Source organism: Phascolarctos cinereus, unplaced genomic scaffold (assembly GCF_003287225.1).
Source record: "Phascolarctos cinereus isolate Bilbo 61053 unplaced genomic scaffold, phaCin_HiC Scaffold_4;HRSCAF=312, whole genome shotgun sequence".
Classification (NCBI taxonomy): domain Eukaryota; kingdom Metazoa; phylum Chordata; class Mammalia; order Diprotodontia; family Phascolarctidae; genus Phascolarctos; species Phascolarctos cinereus.
This window is the reverse complement of record NW_027555847.1, coordinates 154,296,044-154,315,578: the sequence shown is the minus strand read 5'-3', so window position 1 is coordinate 154,315,578 and position 19,535 is coordinate 154,296,044. Positions and strand designations below refer to the sequence as shown.

At 37.7% G+C, this 19,535-nt stretch overlaps 1 pseudogene; it reads left to right on the top strand.

The window, feature by feature from the left end:
• Positions 1-6,151: 6,151 nt before the first annotated feature.
• LOC110194574 (proline-rich protein PRCC pseudogene) lies at positions 6,152-18,224 on the top strand (annotated as a pseudogene).
• Positions 18,225-19,535: the final 1,311 nt, after the last annotated feature.

Genomic DNA, 19,535 nt, shown 5'->3' with positions numbered 1-19,535 from the left:
TCCTGGTTCAGAAATTAATCATTTATTGTGCCACTCCCCTTATTCAAGAACCTGTATGGATTCCCTTTTGATTGTTATCTGGGATGACTTTCAAGCCTTCATCAAATGGCTCAGTATCATAGCACACTTCTCCCCAATTTGAAACCCACTCTTCCAGTCTCCTAGTATTCTGTCTACTTCACTACCGCTGTCTCTCATTCAGTAAATGTAACACATTAAGCCCTCAAAAGTGATTAACTCCTTAGTGTGAATTAGCATATAGAAACTGTTATGAGAGAAATATCTCCTCTTTAATTTCATGCGGTAGGTTACTTCTGCCAAAATAAATCTACCACAATGCAGAAATTATAGAGGTAAAAGGCTTTATTATGCTTAAGCATAGTTTCAAGAGGTAGAATAATCAACCTGAATCTGAATTGGAGTTTCTGACAAGCTTTTATGGAACAAATTACATCAGAGAGACAGAGAAATAAATTCTTTTACATATTGCAATCTCATACATTCTTTTAAGCTATTAAAAATTTCAGATTCATAATCTCATGTTTCTTTCAATGTCATAAAAGATGAACAAACTTAAACAAAATCATAACTCATATATCCTTTACGGAAACAAAACTAGTTAGACTCTATAGGTCAATTAAGTCAGATTACAAATTAAACTACATTTAGAGGGTTCACAATGGGGTGACTGAAAGGGGAAATTTATGTGCCTACAGAGTCCATACCAGGAGAATCCTTTCACAAATAATTAAATCATTTTAGGAAGTTCAAACTACCCTTTGGCTTCTTATCTGAAGAACGTCAAAAATTTTATCATTCCATGAATTAGGTTTTTGCCAAGAGAAGTTAACATTAACAGGAAATAGCCTAAATATCGATGAGAAATAGCACAATAAAATTTAATAAAAGAAAAATGAAAGATTTCCATCACAAAATTCAGACCCTTTCCAAAGGCTTCATTCAACCTCCTATGTAAAACTAAGCTTACCTATATGCTTTTGCTCATGCAATTCACCTGTCTGGGATGACTTCTTTTTCTTTTCCATGAATCAATATCCTATATTTACTTCAAGGTTCAATTTAAGCTTGGAGGTTGCTGCATTAGACAATGTGGGGCACCATGAGACCATTTCTAGATAGTCCTGAGGAGAAAAGAGGACATTTGTTAGACTATGAGCTACTCATTAGACTGTGAATTCCTTGAGAGCAAGGGTTTTTTTTTCTTTTCTTTGTAAATTCAAAAAATAAAGTTATACAGAAATTGCTATAGGCTCATGTTTACCTTGATGCACGTAAGGATTTGTCACAAACCCAAAAAACAACTCATACTACGTAGATATTGATATACCCTTCCACATTTGTTCTGTAGGTCTTCAATTATTTTTCTCAAGCTACTTCTGTCCAGGTGGTATTTGACACCTGTCCTTAAGAGTATTATTGTATAGCTCTACCTTTTCTTCTTTAATCCTTATCAGCGGAACAACTGTTGGATACAGTGTTATATGCAGGTCCTAAAATGATTTTTACTCTCTGTTAAATATCGAGGGAGAATTTATCTGTTCACGATGGTTACAGCAGGTATCAATTTTTTTTAATTGCTTTATTTTGGTATGGTTGTTCTTTTTTTAGTAGAATTTGTGCCACCAAATTTAAAAAATGGCTTTTTGAAATTCCATCCTAAGTGGTTTCTATCTCCCTTACAAAACCATTTGAGATACTGGCATTATTTTTGCCTTTCCATTTATTATTAGATAGCTCTTCTGGAGTGTTAAGTATAGATCAATTAATTGACATTTATTAAGCCACTATTACATGTCACTAGGGATATAAAACCAAAAGTGAATAATCTCTGACCTCAAGCACCTTATAGTCTAACCGGAAATATAACATTTATCTATATAAAAATAATGGGTATTGGCCAGTGGGCTCATTCCTTATGAACCTGAACAGAATGCATCAGCATCTTGGCCTAATGCAGTTTCCCATGTGGAAGAAGCTACAGACTCTACTTCCCATAGAATTGTGATGATGTGTAATACCTTAAAGAGACTTTGGAACATACATAGACGTTACATAACTAGCTCTGGTCTGCCAACAACATAGTTAAGATATCTTTGACAGGCTGGGTAGCCAGTACTGAAGGTGCCTTCAAAACACAATAGCCAATCAGAACCCTTGCCATATTCTTCAACCATTTTCTTGGCGGATTTCCTCTCCACTTCGGGGTTTATCCCCTTTCTGGTAGTCTCTGATGATAAGTGATGCTGTAAGGGGAGATGATCACTCCATAGTCACGTCTTTAGTCTGTTTCATGTATGCTCTTAGTCTGCCTACTTTACTGATCACCACCATTTGCACTTAAAACATTTCCATCAGAGTATTTGTATTTCTGATTTGTTCTACTGTATCTTACATTCTTGTGGTGCCAGAAAACAAAAGAGTGTTGTTTGCTCTACTGTGCTCCTTGTCTAGCTGATTATCATTTTGGTTTTGAGTAGGGTAGGTCTACAATGCTAGGGTACCCCAACTATTTCTTTGACTCATACGAGCAGTTTTATCACACTGGCCAGGGTGCTAAACCAATTAGTGATATTGCCAAAGCCCAAATGACCAGTGTTTCTGAGAGTCTTCACAGCTACCATGGTAGTCCCAGGGCACACAGAGTCCTTGATACAAATCACCTTGACTGGCATTCCTTTGTTTTGCCATTACTCCTATAACACAGGAAATGGGTTTATTGCCAGACAAATAAGCTCACCTTATTATCTTTACTTGGCTGGGTTTGGCTTATGAACTTTTTTGTTTTGTTTTGACTTTTTTTCTTTCATTGTTGTTTTTGGGGTTTGTGACAAACTCTTACAAGCATCAAGGTAAACATGAGCCTATAGAAATTTCTGTGTAACTTTATTTATTGAATTTACAAAGAAAAGAAACTATAACACCACCTTTATTAACAGAAAGCCTTTGACTCAGTCCTGCACTCATCACTTAGTCTTATAATACAAACATTTAAAATAGCTCTAAACATCAATGAAAATGTTAGAGTATTTCATTTCCACATGGAAAACTATCCTGGATTTAAAACATGACATTAACACAATGTCAAGGGCATTTAGTATAAAACATAGCATCTTTCATGGAAATAGTGCAAACCCACTATGGTTCTATCTACACTAAATACAATATTATCATTCCTGAATAGAACCCAAAAATGGCTTTGGAGTAAAAAAGAATTTTGAACTAAAACATCATATTAACCACCTGATGTATGTGTATGATATCATTATGTGGCTCCATTGAAATACACATTAAACAGCTACTCCACCTAAGGAAACTTCCTTCCAGAATATAAAAATAGAAATAATATAAATAAGCATAAAATTCTTCATACGTGCCATGGAAAAATAGATGCTAAATATTTTAGCTTGAATCTAGAGGTCAAAATGGATGAAGCTGTTTCTTATAATACTTTAGACTACCTAAGGCACACTGAGCATAAAGCTATCAAGAAGAAAGCTGAAGCTACATGTGTAAAGGGAATGACTGGCATCCTAAAAGTCAAAACTTGATGGGAAAAATATGTTTAGAGCAATTAATATGAATACCAAACCAGTCTTAATGTATACTTTTGACATGGTAAAATGGACAACAATGGACATAGAAGGTATCCAAGCAAAAACCTATACATTAGTGAAACAGAGTTCATCACCCCAAAGCATCTGTAGAAAGATTAATGCTTCATCATGAAAAAAGAAGAGGAAGGACAGATGTTCTCTGAGTATATGATAAACAGCTTAAAATGTTAATGCTTTTGAAATAAACAGACCTCATTTCACAAAGTAATAAGCAAAGCCTTAAAACAGATAGACATTGCTGGTTTTGACAAATGTAAGGAAACCACTCAACTGGCTAATAACAAAAAAATTAACATTTCTATAACATTTTAACATCTGCAAAGTGTTTTATATATATATTTATCTCATTTGATCCTCACAACAACCCAAAGAAGTAAGTGGCATTATTATTTCCCTTCAACAGATGGGGAAACTGTGGCTGAGGAAAATTAAGCAGCTGTCTCAAGGTTATACAGCTAGTGTAAGGATTCCAATTTGGGTCTTCCTAACTTCAAGTCCTGCAGTCTATTCACTACAATATCTAGCTGCATTTACTAAGCACCTACTAAAGCAAAAAAAAATGCAATAACTCCAAGGAGCTTGCATTCTACTGGGGAAGATATGTTGTACATATATATAAGCACATACAGAACAAATACCAAATAAATACTAACTACTTAGAGAGGGAAAGCACTAACGGTGGGGAGGATTAGGAAAGGCACTGTATAGAAGGTAATACTTAAGCTATGTCTTAAAAAAGTGAGAGTACCCATGAGGTAGATTTAAAGAGGGAGTATGTCCCTGGCATTGAGGATGACCAATGCAAAGACACAAAGATGAAACTGGAATGCTTTATGTGAGAAAAAGTGAGATGGCCAGTTTAACTGAACAATAAGCTATGAAAGAGGCAGTGTATAATGCATGATGAAGCTGGCCAGGCTGTGATATGCTCGAAAAGCCAAACAAAGGGGATTATATTTTATTCTAGAAGTTATAAACAACTATTAAAGTTTATTGGGTAGGAAAGTGACATGGTTAGATACGTGCCAAAACCGGTTTATCTCTAGATAGAAACTATGAAAGTGCTAAGATCCAAGAGTGGAATCAAAAAAAGTTTCACTGAAAAGAACTTATATGTACAAAAAAAATTAATAGCAACATGTTTTGTTATAGCAAAGAACTAGAAAGTAAAAGGGATCAACTGAGAAATGGCTGAACAAATTATGGTATATCAATATAATGGAATATTATTCAGTCATAAGATATGATGAAAGAGATGGCTTCAGAGAAACTTGGGAAGATCTGTGTGAACTGATGCAACAGTAAAGTGAACAGTTAAAAGAATAATTTATGCAATAACACAAAAACAACACTGTAAAAAAAAACCTTTAAAAGACTTAAGACTTAAGAACTCTCATCAATGCAATGACCAGCCACAATTCCAGAGAACTAAATGATAAAGCACGTTACCCACCTCCTGACAGAAAGGTGATGGCTTCAAGGTGTAGAATGAAATACACATTTGCAGAAACTTCTGATGAAATTTGTTTTGCTTGAGCATGCATATTTGTAACAAGGTTTGGTTGTTGAGTTTTGTTGTTGTTTTTTTTAATTTGGAGGGAGAGTGAGGAGGGAAAGTAATTAGCAACAGAAGAGCTTAAAAAACAAAAGCTCATTGAAGCATTTTTGAAGGCACATAAGAGAAGAATGGCCAGAAGGAAATACAATAAGCAGAACAGCTTTGAAAGTTAAATGTGTTGGGAAGATTAGAGGCAACCCAGGTGAACTCTTTCAACATTCCCCTCCAAATAACTATAATGCCTCAAATAAAATTTTTGAGTAGCAGAAATTTCTTTCTATAGTCAAGATATTTTTCTGCCGTTTGCTCATTTTCCAGCCTTTTTCTTGACTTTTAACTCCATGCTAAAGTGGGGATCTGCTTCCAGAGCTAGAGAGCACCGTCCAAAGCTTCAGAATTTTTGTGCTGCTGTTTTCAGAGGTAATCTGGAGACCTGTAAGTTTTTGGTTCTTCCAAGGTGGTATGACCTAGGAAGAAGTGTGTTTATTGCCCTCCTGTATTGTACACTGCTCTATGAGTGACCACAAGCACTCTTTTCCACCTTGGAACTGTGACCAGGGTCCCTACTCCCTGCAAACTCTGCAAGCTCTGGTGTGCTAGTGCTCCTACTTCCCCAGAAACTGAGACCCAGGACTGTGACCCAGGTCCAAGTATGGGCAACATAGAGCAGCAGAAACAACAAAAGGTCAGGGTGAGACATTTTTCCAGTCTAAGGAAACTTAGGAGGTTGGCAGGAGAAGTGTGTAACACGAAGTAAAAGCCTGTCCAGAATCCGCACACACACTACAGCAGCAGCTTCAGGAGGTCTCAGCCCAGAGATGGTAAGTGGGTTGGACAACTAGTCAGAAAGAGTTTACAGAAGATCCTTTGCTGGCACAGAGAACAGCTGGCACTGACTGGCAACTCTATTGCCCACATGAAGTTCTGGGTTGCAGTTTTAGGAAGGAGAGAAAGGCCAATGGTTGGCCAAAAGGGAGCAGGGGCCCCTGGTCTCAGTTCTAAGGCAAAGAGGGCATTAGCACTTGTGGCTGCAGGGGACGAGGGGCCCTTCCTGTGTAAAGACCAGAGCATAGATGAGGAGAGTGTTGAGCACACCTCTCCCCAGATTGTACCACCTTGGAAACACTGAAAACACAGAGCCACAGAGCTAGCAATGAAAACAGCAGCACAAACTAAGAGCTGGTTTTAAGAAAAAAACAATAAAATAGATAAACCTTTGGTTAATTTAATTTAAAAAAAAAGAAAGAAGAAAAACAAATTATCAGTATCAAAAATGAAAAGGGTGAATCCACCACCAAAGAAGAGAAATTAAAACAATAATTAGGATCTATTTTGCCCAACTGTATGCCAATAAATTTGACAATCTTAGTGAAATGGATGAATATTTACAAAAATATAAATTGTCCAGATTAACAGAAGAGGAAGTAAAATACTTTTTAAAAAAAGCAGCACAAAAAAGCCTGAAGATTGGGGATTTGCCTCCCCACCCCCAGATGAGCAGAGCCCAACTTTAACATAAAGTTCAAATTCAAAAATAGGCTGGAAGAATTAGCAAACAACAAAAAAAGAATCTGACCACAAAAAAGCTACTATGGCAGGGAAGACCAAGACATAAACTCAGAAGATAACAATGTGAAAATAGCTACAAAGCTTCAAACATGTTAATTGGACCACAACCAACAAGAATTCCTGGGAGAGTTAAAGAAATAAATTAAAAGTGGTAAAGGAAAAATTAGGAAAAGAAATGAGAGTGACATAAGAAAATTATGAAAAGAGAATTAACAGCTTGGTTAAAAGAGGCACAAAAAATATCGAAGAAAATAATATCTTAAAAAACACAACCAACCAAATGGGGGAAAAAGGCACAAAAATCCACTGAAGAAAAAAACTCCTTAAAAAGCTGAAAAGGTAAAATGGAAAAAGAGATACAAAAATTCACTGAAGGAAAAAAGGCATACAAGGAAGAGCATCTACAATGGAGGTGAAAATGAAGGGGTAGAGAGCAATACTTGAACTTCACGCTCACTGGAATTGTTTCAAGAGGAAAGAATATATAATTATATATCTATATAGATATATATACACTCAATTGTGTATAGAAATGTAATTACTCAATAGGAAAATAGGAGGGGAAGGGGATAAAAGAAAGTGGGTGAAATGATAAAAGGGAGAACAGATTAAGGGAGGCAGTGGTTAGAAGCAAAACAGGCTTTTGAGGACAGACAGGATAAAGAGAGAAAGAGGAGAAGAAACAGGAAAAAATGTGATAGAGGGAAAAACACAGTTATAACTGTGAAGATGAATGGGATGAGCTCACTCATAAAACTGAGGCAGATAGCAGAATGGATTAGAAATCAGAATTCAACAATATGTTGTTTACAAGAAACACACTTGAAACAGAAAGATACACCCTCAAAATAAAGGGCTGGAGCACAATCTAATATGCTTCAGCTAAATTGAAAAAGAAAAAAAAAGGCAGGGGTAACAAAGCAAAAGCAAAAATAGACCTAATTAAAAGGGACAATCAGGGAAACTACATTTGGCTAAAAGGTACCATAAACAATGAATATCAAAAATCTTTACAGCAAGTTTCTCTGTTAAAGGCCTTATTTCTCGAACATATACTGAATATAGAACTAAGTCAAATTTATAAAAAATATACCATTCCCCAATTGATAAATGGCCAGAAATAAATAGGCAATTTTCAGAAGAAATCAAAAATACTCATAGTCACATGAAAAAAATTCTCTAAATCACTACTGATTGGAGAAAGACAAATTAAAACTAATCTGAGGGGGCAGCTAGGTGGCGCAGTGGATAGAGCACTGGCCCTGAAGTCAGGAGTACCTGAGTTCAAATCCAGCCTCAGACCAAACACTTGACACTTACTAGCTGTGTGACCCTGGGCAAGTCACTTAAGCCCAATTGCCTTAAAAAAAAAAAACAAACAAACAAACAAAAAAAAACCAAAACTAATCTGAGGTATCACCTCACACCTGTCAGAAATGACAAATGCTGGAGGGATGAGGGAAAAACAGGTACACTAATGAACTGTTGGTGGAGTAGTGAACTGATCCAATCATTTTGGAGAACAATTTGGAACGAGGCCCAAAGGGCTATGAAACTGTGCATACTCTTTGACCCTAATATCACTACTACATCTGCACCCCAAAGAGATCAGAGAAAATGGAAAAGGACCTATATGTACAAAAATATTTATAGCAGCTCTTTTTGTGCTGACAAAGAATTGGAAACCCTGGGATTACTCTGCAACTGGGAAATGGCTGAACAAGCTGTGGCATAGGATTGTGATAGAGTACTATGGTGCTGTGGGAAATGACTAAGAAAGGTAGTTTCAGAAAAAACATGGCAAGGCCTATATGAACTGATGTAAAGCGAAGTGAAGAACCGAGAGACCACTGTGCCAGTAATGGCAATGTTGTAATGATGATCAACTGGGAAAAACTGATCAGTACAACGATCCAAGACGATTTCAAAGACCTCATGATGAAAAATGCCACCCACCTCCAGAGAGAGAACTGATGAAATATGAGCGTAAATTGAAGTATAACTTCAGCACTTTATTATTCTTAATTTTTAAAAATATGGCTAACATGGAAAGTTTTGCATGATTTCACATGTATAACTGATATCATATTGCTTGCTTTCTCAGTGGGTGAGGAAGGTGGTGGAAGTCAAAATTTAAAAAGAAAGAATGTTGAAAATAAATGAATAATAATTTTTAAAAGAATAGAGTTAATAGGTACTATATTTCACCGCATAATCATCTTAGATTTTATACCAATTTTTTTTTTTGCAAAAAAGTAGAGTGCAACCATTATGTGAAGCTTTAAGAAAAAACTTTGTGCTGGTATTACTGAAAAATCATTTATTACTAAACTGTCTTTGATGCAGTTTTAGGATGCACAGAATACTAATGAATATATGTTAAAATTGAATAGTCCAAATAGATGCACATCATTTCTTAATGACAGTTCAGCGAAAATTTTTCCAGTCTGAAAAATAAAGTTAACACATCAGTTGTTATCGATTTGTGAATTATAGTCAAAATATTACACTTGAGAAAATTTACTACAGTTTTGCAAAATACGGACTTACAAAATTTAATCTTCTGTGTCCCAAGATTCTGTGCCACTATCACTGGTTTTGTTATCTGATGTGCCATCCTCAGTGCCACGTGTTTACTTCATCATTGCTCTGCCATGGTGTATCATCTTCAGATCCATTTGGTGTATTCAAAATTCCATTTTTTTGAAGCTTTTGATAACTATTTCGTGTGGTATTGGGTCCCAACTTTTAATTATCCACATGCATATCAGTTCCAAGGAAGGGCACTTAATATTTCCAGTGGTCAACTGGTGATCACTACTCATCATCCACTCCTCGTAGAAACGGGGCAAGTAGTCTTTCACTGGTTTGTTTACACATAGACATTGCGTGTGCTGAGAATTTTAGGCTTGGGGCTTGCAATGAGGGAGAGATAAATGCATATCCATGTGCAACTGATATTGCATTACTGTTCTGTTTACCTTTTAAGTGGCTTGACAAACAGAATGATACCATGCAACGATTTTGTGATGAAAAGTTATAAACCAATTTTGGGACTGAAAAAACAGGGTGCAACGATTATGTGATGGCAACAGTTATGCAGTGAAATACAGTACTAGACACAGCAAGCACAGTATAACATTGCAAAAAAAAATTTTTTTAAATGGCTCAACCTTACCAGGAACATCAACTGCATCAGCTGATTCAATAATTTTTTTAAAATTTTTTATAATTTTACTATGACTTACTATAATTACCAGGAACATCAACTGCATCAGCTGATTCAATAATTTTTTTAAAATTTTTTATAATTTTACTATGACTTACTATAATTTATCCTATCCGTACAAATGTACTTTTTTTGCCTTAAGCAGTATTTTTCCCACAATTACATATCAAGAAAATTTTTAGCATTCATTTTTACAAGATTTTGAGTTCCAAATTTTTTTCTCTCCCTCCTTCCCCTCCACTCTTCCAAAACTGGTAGGCAATTTGATATAGTTCATACATATGCTACCATGTAAAACATATTTCTACATTCATATGGTTGCGGAAGAAGAAACAGGTCAAAAGGAGAAATAAAAACATGAGAAAGAAAAAGTAAGTGAAAAAATTATGCTTCAATCTCCATTCAGAATCCATCATGTTTTTATCTGGATAGGGATAGCATTTTCCTTTGAGAGTCCTTTGTACTTGTCTTGGATCATTGTGTTTCTGAGAAAAGCTGAGTCATTCATAGTTGATCATCACATGATGTTGCTGATACTGTTTACAGTGTTCTCCTGGTTCTGCTCTTTTCACTTTACATCAGTTTGTACAAGTCTTTCCAGGTTTTCCTGATATGTGCCTGTTCATCATTTCATATTGCACAACAGTATTCCATTACATTCATATACCACAGCTTGTTCAGCCATTCCCTAATTGATGGGTATCCCCTCAATTTCCAATATTTTGTCACCACAAATAGGGCTGGTTTAAATATTTTTCTACATGTAGGTCCTTTTCCCTATTTTATGATCTGTTTGGGATACAGACCTAGTAGTGGTATTACTGGCTAAAGGGTACATACAGTTTGGTTGTCCCTTGGGCATAATTCCAAATTGCTGTCCAGAATGGTTGGAACAGTTCTCAACTCCATCAACAATGCATTAGTGTTCAAATTTTCCCACATCCTCTCCAACATTTGTCATTTTCCTTTTTTGTCATACGAGTCAATCTGATTGATGTGAGGTGGTATTTCAGAGTTATTTTAATTTGCATTTCTCTAATCAAAAGTGATTGAGAGCATTTCTTCATGTGATTATAGACAGCTTTGATTTCTTCATCTGAAAACTGCCTTTCATATCCTTTGATGATTTATCAATTGGGGAATTGGGGTATTCTCATAAATTTGACTCAGTTCTCTATATATTTGAGAAATGAGGCCCTTATCAGAGACACTTGCTGTAAGGATTGTTTCCCAACTTTCTGCTTTCCTTCTAATCTTGGTTGCATTGGTTTTGTTTGTACAAAACCTTTTCAATTTAATATGATCAAAATCATCTGTTCTACATTTCGTAATGCTCTCTCTTGTTTGGTCATGAATTCTTCCCCTCCCCATAAATCCTACAGGTAGCCTGTTCCTTGCTCTTCTAATTTGATTGCTTCATTGTCTATGATATTTTAGCAAGATGTAGTTTCCTTCCCTATCTCTTTTAATTAGGCTTATTTTTGCCTTTATTTTGTCTAAGATCAGGATTGCTACCTCTGCTTTTTTTTTATTTCAGCTGAAGCATAATAGATTCTGTTCCAGCTCCTTACCTTTATTCTCTGTGTGTGTGTGTGCGTCTCTGCTTCAAGCGTATATTTCCGGCAAGCAATATATTGTAAGATTCTGGTTTTTGATCCAGTCTGCTCTCTACTTCATTTTATGTGACAGTTCATCCCATTCACATTCACTTATGATTACTACTTGTGTATTTCCCTCCAACCTATTCTTCCTCCAGTTTGTCCTTTCTCTCCTTTCATCCTTTCCCACACCACTAGTGTTTTGCTTCTGTCTACTACCTCCTCTGATTTGCCTTCACTTCTGTCAGTCTCCACCCCACCTCCCTTTACTTAATCTACCCCTCTCTTACTTCCCTGTCAGGTAAGATAGATTTCTGTATTCATCTAACTGTGTATATTATTCCCTCTTTGAGCCAATACTGATGAGAACAAGGTTCAAGCAATGCCCATTGCTCTCCTGCCCTGTCTTCCTCTCCACTGTAATAGGTCTTTCTAGCCTCATCATGTGAGATAAATTACCCCATTCTACCCCTCCCTTCCTTTGAACTCCTTTTTCTCATCCCTTAATTTTTTTATATCATTCCCTCAAATATACCTTATACCCAATACCCTCTCTCTATGCAAATTCCTTCTATCTGTACTGTTAGTGATACAATTTTTAAGAGTTACAAGTATCATCTTCCCATGTAGGAATGTAAACAGTTTAGCTCTATTGTTTATGTTTTATGTACTATGTATTTTATTTTATTTTTTTATATATTATGTTTTCCCTTTCCATCTATTTATGCTTCTCTTGGGTCTTGATATTGGAGATCAAACTTTTGGATTAGTTCTGGTCTTCTCCTTATGAAAGCTTGAAATCCTTCCATTTCACTAAATGACCATTTCCCCCCTATTATGCTTAATTTTGCCAAGTAAGTGATTCTTGGTTGTAGTCCTAGCAGTTTTGCCCTCTGGAATATCATGTTCCATGACCTCTGATTTTTAATGTTGCAGCTGCCAAGTCCTGTGTGATCCTGATTGTGACTCCCCAGTGTTTGAATTGTTTCTTTCTGGCCACTTGTAGTATTTTTTCTTTGATCTGATAGTTCTGAAATTTGTCTATAATGTTCCTTGGGGTTTTTATTTTGGGATCTTCCCTGAGGTGATCTATGGATTCTTTCAATGTCTATTTTTTCCCTCTGGTTCCAGCACATCAAGGCAGTTTTCCTTAATAATTTCTTTTTTTTTGAGGCAAACATCTATTGTATAAAGAAATGGAAATTTAACTAAACTTAAACTTCACTTTTAAAATGGAGCCACAACACACACACACACACACACACACACACACACACACACACACACAACATTAGGGTATATCAAGCTATTTCCAGCCACATCAAAGCCTGTAATAATTGGAGATCAAAGTTTGGGATCTATAAACTAGGTTAGAATCCTTGATAATTTCTTGAAAGATGTTCTCCAGGTACTCCTTTTGATTATGCCTTTCAGGTAGTCCAATGATTCTGATATTGTCTCTCCTGGATCTATTTTCCAGGTCAGTCGTTTTTCCCATGAGGTATTTTACATTTTCTTCCATTTTTTCATTCTTCTGAATTTGTCTGATTCATGATGTCTCATACAGTCATTAGCTTCCACTTGCCCAATTCTAACTATTAAAGTGTTCTTTTCTTCAATTAGCTTTTGTATTTTTTTTCTTCAAATAGCGTTTGTATTTTCTTTTCCATTTGGCCAAGAGTACTCTTTAAGGAGCTGTTTTCTTTAGTGGATTTTTGTATCTCCTTTTCTATTTGGCCAATTCTACTTTTTAAGCAGTTTTCCGAACTGCTGAGTCTTTTTCATAATTCTCTTGCATCTTTCTCATTTCTTTTCCCATTTTTCTCCTACCTCTCTTATATGATTTTTAAACTTCTTTTTGAGCTCTTCCATGAGATCTTTCCAGGCTTGAGATGATTTCCTGTTTTTTGTGGGGGCAGTTTGCTCACAGGTGTTTTGACATTGTTTTCCTTTTCTGAGTTTGCATCTTGGTCTTCTCTGTCACCATAATAACTTTCTATGGTCAGATTTTTTTTTTTGCACATTTTACTGGCCTTTTTCCTTTCTTTTAAATTTGATCTCTTCTCCTAGGGTGGAAGGAGTTCTGTCTCGGGCTTCTTGTGCCAGTGGTTGCAGGTGCTGGTTGTTTACCTGGTGTTGCACTAATGTTGCCGTGAGGCCCACAGGGAACCCTCCTGTCTGGTGCTTATGTTAAGGGTGTGTGGTGGAGGATGGCTGGTGCTGCTGGAGGCTATAGGGGTCTGGCAGCTTACCTGGTGTTGAGGTGGGGTCCTGTGGTGGTGACTGGCTACAAATGTACTTTAAATACAAATGATTACAAAGAGATATTACATGTTTTCATTGTAATAAACATTCTCATTTTACTACATCTAGTATGTGCAAATGTGTCAACTGATATAACTTGAACCTTTGAGGTATTCTTAAATTCTGATCTTTCTATTAATAAATGTGAAATAATTATTTTAATACCTGTAGGATAGGTAATTGGGTACCATAATTACTATAAGGTAATTATTTTAATATCTGTAGAGCAGGTATTTTAAAATCTGTGGTAAATTAATATCTCCATTTTAAAGAGGAAAAAACCGAAGCTAAGGAAATTTAAGTGACTTCTCTGTGGCAACTGGCAAGCATCTATTAACGGCTTAATAAGTCTTTTACTTATCTATTAGGGGTTAGAGGTGAGCTTTTAACCTGTCTCATTTACTCCAATTCCAGCACAATATATACTACCCCATGGTAGAAGTAGCCAGCTACTAATGGACAGGGAATCATTTTTGAAATAGCTGATTATACAAGGTCAGATTGTTGACTTGTTAGAACAAAGATTAAAGTCAACACCAAATTAGAAGAAAGCATAAGGATGAGAAAATATAGTCTGCAATTTAAACAGCTCCAATCTGATCAATTTTTAAATGCTATTTAATACTAAATAGCAATAATACTAAATTTCCTAAAAAAGGAAAGTGGATAAAGGAATAGATATCAAGACTAATGCTATTTCCTATGGAAGTTTAACCAATATAAAACAATGATCACAACAGGAAACCAGAAGATCCTAAAAACTGCATCAATGAGCAAATACTTGATAGCCTTGACCATCAAGGAGATATGGTGGCCAAATACTGCTTTATTAAATCAATCTGTAGAATCTTGTGGGGAAGGATAGTGCAAGATCATTAGTAATGATGCCATGTTAAATACTGGAGAGAAAGTTCAGGAAGCCTGGCTTGAGATCAAATGAGCAAGTTCATACCAAAAGCATAAAATGATGAAATGGGGACAGGTGGTGATGACAGCAAACAAAAAAATGGAAAATGAAAAATATGCAATAAATGATTTGCTCTGAATGAATGCAGTGTTACTACATCTGGAAAAAAGTTAGTGTGCTGAATTTAAAAGGAAAAGTTAACTGTACATAACAGATTTTAAATTTCATGTATAATCTTGTTCTATTCTACTTTGTATATGGAAATGTTCATTTTATTAGGTGCTTGTTAAGTTCAATGTATAAAACAAAAAAAAATTTTTATAGGCAGCCCATGAACAACATCCATATGAACTCAACCAACATGTTGACAAAGATATAACAAACAAATGGCTAAATTATGCACGTATGCTTATTTAAAAGAAATGGTTTATGGTATCTCTGCAGAAGCAGATAACTTACATTATAAATCAGAAAAACATCTTTGTGGAGTCTAGATATATTAATTGATATAAATTATGCAATAAGGTAGCAGAATCTACAACATATCACTGAACTTCGTAAAAATTTAACATCTACCAGATACAAAGAAAGACAATCAGGTAACTAGCTAAAATTATACACCAGAAGCTTTTTAACCTTTATAAACTACTGAAAAATAGAAAACCCAAATAGAAACGGCTGTTTTTTCAACCATGTGATAGTGTGCAGAACATTACATTTAAAAGGATAATAGCAGAATAGGGACTTGTCCTTGACAATTTCTATCCCTGAGAATTCAACAAATAAACTATACCTGACCCAGAATAACATCACAGACAGAACTCTCGTCCACGACCACCCAGACATACATTGATCCATTAAAATGTAAGCACATTTTAATAGACGTCAGTAGACCAAATACTTAAAATCTCCATGCTACATGGAACAAAAAGCTTTCAAAATATAGAGATCTAGAGAAGAAATTTTAAAAGATGTAGGAACAGGACAAGGTATATGCCATCTGCTTCTAGCCAGATGCTATATTTCCTGAGCTAGGAAAGTTCACTCTTATTTGTACAGTTTCTAATGTATTCAGAAAGGCCAAGAACACATCTGACCCACCTGAGCAAGCACAAATGGTTCACCACCACTTCTCCAAAAAAAGCAGCAATTAGCACCTCCTAGGAAGGAGGAAGGAGGAAAGAGAATAGAGGAAGAGACAAGTATCTCAGCTCACATACCCCCCACTGGACTTCAGAAGACAGCAACAACAGAAAGGATTAAAAAACACTGCCAGTAGTCTGGCAGTTCTCTTTAACATGCCAGCATGGGATAGGGAGGTGGCTTCTCCAGCAAGAGGTCCAAGAGTCACTGGAAAATAAAGAATTCTCTTTTGTCCTTTTAATGAGACATGAATGAGACATGAATTTCCTCTAAGGGAAATACTCTTCCTAACTCTACAAGATCACAGCTGTGGAAACTAATCAAGATAATCTGGAAAACACCCTTAATCAATCCTAACATAGGCCTAAAGCAACAAATGTAAAAAGGACACAGGTATAATTTAATAAAGAGGCTGAGGGACACCACACACACACACACACACACACACACACACACACACACACACACACACGCGAGGGCTTGATTGAGTCCATTACCTCACTTCACTTAAAAGTTAACTGATGAGAACTATTCTACTGAGTCTAAATTAATGTATGTTCTGTAACATCTGGAGGGCTTCTACGAAATGGCAAGGCCATTCAGCTTCCAACGTTCTGGTGACAAGCCAGGACAGTGCAGTTCCAGCCAAGCCCTGAAGAGGCAATCACTGGGAGGGAAGGAGAAGAGCCTCAGTCTCCTTCCCTTGCCCTTTGCTCAGATGAGGACTTCATGAACTTCAGATGGTCAGCGGGTTTGGACTCTTCATCCGAGTTTTGGCAGTGTCTCCAAACTGGCAGCAGTGTTAACACTGTCTATAAGGAGCTGAGGACAAGTCAAGCATATTGAAGAAAGGAAGCTTCGGGATTCAGTACGGTGTGCAGAAGGAGGTACACCGTGCATTCATTACCTGTACGGAGCTGTCCAGGGCCGGCAGCCCAAGCGACGGGAGGCAAGGGCAGTCGTGGGCTCAAGGCCAACCCTCAGAGAGCCAAGCATGGGGGCCTCTGTGCATCCCCGCCCTCAATTAGACCGCTCCTCCCAGTAAGGGAGCCCTGGAGGCAGACAGAGCCCAGCAGCGAAGAGGGCGAGCCACAGGAGGGGACCTGGAGGAGACGCTGCTGCTGCCCCCACCGGCGGCCGGGGACCCCTGGCTGCAGCCCCGGCCCCGCTGCCCCTCTGCGTGGGTGGGTTCCCCCGCCCCCAAGGCCTCACGCCTCTGCCTGCCCGCTCTCATCCGCAGTGCCAGACCCCTCTGGGACTCCCCAGGTCAAAGAAGAGGACTGCAAAGCCGGTGCGGATCGCGGCGCCCGAGCTGCATCAGGGAGATTCAGATTCAGAGGAAGATGAACATACAAAGGAAACGTTTTCAGGAATCTGGTCTATAAGCTTTGCTTCCTCATCCCAAAAACCTGACCACAAAAGGGGCTAACTGATTGATGCTTTTCCCAAAAACTCACTGATGGCTCTGCCCACACCAAGCTCTCCAAACCAGCCCCCCAAGTCCAAATCTGCTTCTTCTACTTCCACTCTGACCCTGTTGTGGGTGCCACCACTACGCCATGGCCCTCAGCCATCAGAGCAGCTGCCCACAAGAGTGCTGCCCTACAGGTGACAAAGCAGATCCCACAAGAGAAGGATGACAATGATGAGGAAGTAGCCCCTGAGAACTCTCTTCCAGTCAAAAATGAGCTATACCCTTACCCTGTCCCTGCTGTTTCTGAAGAGCCACCCGCAGTAAAGAGCCAGATCTCACCTTCCAGGATGATGCATCCAATGCTCCCTTTGATTTCAAGATGGTGGCTGGCTCAAGTGGGGCTCCCTGGGTGCCTAAGCCTATAGCAGTCAGCCCTACAACCAGTTCCCTACATGTGGTGACACGAATCCTCCCCAGCATTTACTATCAGGACTTTTACAGAAGTGGCTACTACCCTGATCCAGCCTTAGCTCCCCCTTCCTAGGACATTGACCATGATGCCTCTTTCACTGATGATGAAGCATTCGAGAGCCCTTAGGGCAAGTGGAACCAAGAAATCGAGATTAACTTTGTAGAGATCAGAGGGGATGACCAGCAGTGAATGACAGTCATTGACAGAAGAAAAAAAAAAAACCATGAAGTCATTCAGCAAGAAAGAAGGTGGGCAGCCAACAGGCCACCAGAGGCAAAAACACCAAATCACATATCTGATTGGCCAGGCTAAGGAGCAAAAATTGGAGCTGAAGATTACCTGATCAGAGAACAAGTTCAATTGTTGGCAAGACCCAAGCCAAATATGGATTCTAGGCTTCTGGAACTAATTTCCTCAAGGATGCCATCTTCCCCTTTACCCATTACCAGGTGGCCTAGCCTTGTCCTTCCCAGTTAACACCCTTTGGGGCCCCAGCAGCTCCACATCTAGGACCTTCTTCCTTAGGGCCCTACCCATTACCTCCTTGAGAATGAACACATACAATTTCATTTTTTCAGTAAAACTTAGAAAATGCAGCTTCTATCCTTCTTTGGGCCAGCAAAGATTCCCTACTGACTCTAGGTTGGGAACTTGGCTCCTTAACAGGGTGAGATGACTGGTTGAATTCTGGATTTTGTCAAATTTGTCTGTTGAAATAAAACATCCTTCCTGTCAGGAGAAAAAAAAAAGCTATACCATCCATAAGGGGAATGCCATGAGGGTTCCACCGTGGAGACAAAGACTTCCAACAAAAGGACTTCAGGATCTCTGAGTCTGACAACTCATCTGCTCTAAGCTTGAGTCCACTTTTCCCTTGACTTCATGTACTCATTGGAGACTGAGCCCCTGCGTTGTAGGGGTTTTTGGGGAAGGATATTTCATACCAGCTGTTTTTATTATACCATTTAGTGGTATAATGCCTGTTTCTAAGAAGTAATTACACCTGACTGACTAACTGACATCAACTACAATCAACGTAGGAAGTAGTGGGTGGGGGCTCAGGAACTATAGTATCAAAGAAACTATCCCCCAATCTGAGCTTTCTTAGAAGCTCCCCAGGGCAGAAATAGCAGTCACCTTCTAAGCCACCTTCCAACCTAGTAGGGTGAGTTGATATTGGAATAGTAAGCCCAAACCATGTGCTACACAAGAAATTAATTTGCCTTTATGCAGAGTCTTTATGGGTAAAACAAAACAAACAAAAAAGAAAAACCAAGTTATGGTTCTCAGAGATTTGACACTAACAGCTAGATGGTTTCCCATATCCTTGTAAAGCTAATAGCACCCAAGAAGTCACAAGAAAAAGGGGGAAGTACTGTGAAAGTAGCACAGTGCTATGCACTGTCACTATTTTTAACTTCACATACTAATGCCCTTCATCACTGAACCCAAACTAAACTTAATTTAGCTACTATTACTGAAACAAATAGAGTCCATCTAATATCTGACATCTTCACAGCTGCAGTAGTGACAGCTTATTTCTCCAGTCCCTACCATAATATGCCCTGATGGTACCACAATCAAATTATACTATTTCTTTCTAGTATTGCAGGAAACAAGATTGGATCAAATGGTAGAAGTTTTCATGTCAAAGACTAACAAATTCCCTTAATATGTGAAGTATTTTGTTCTGCTTTTTAGGAAAC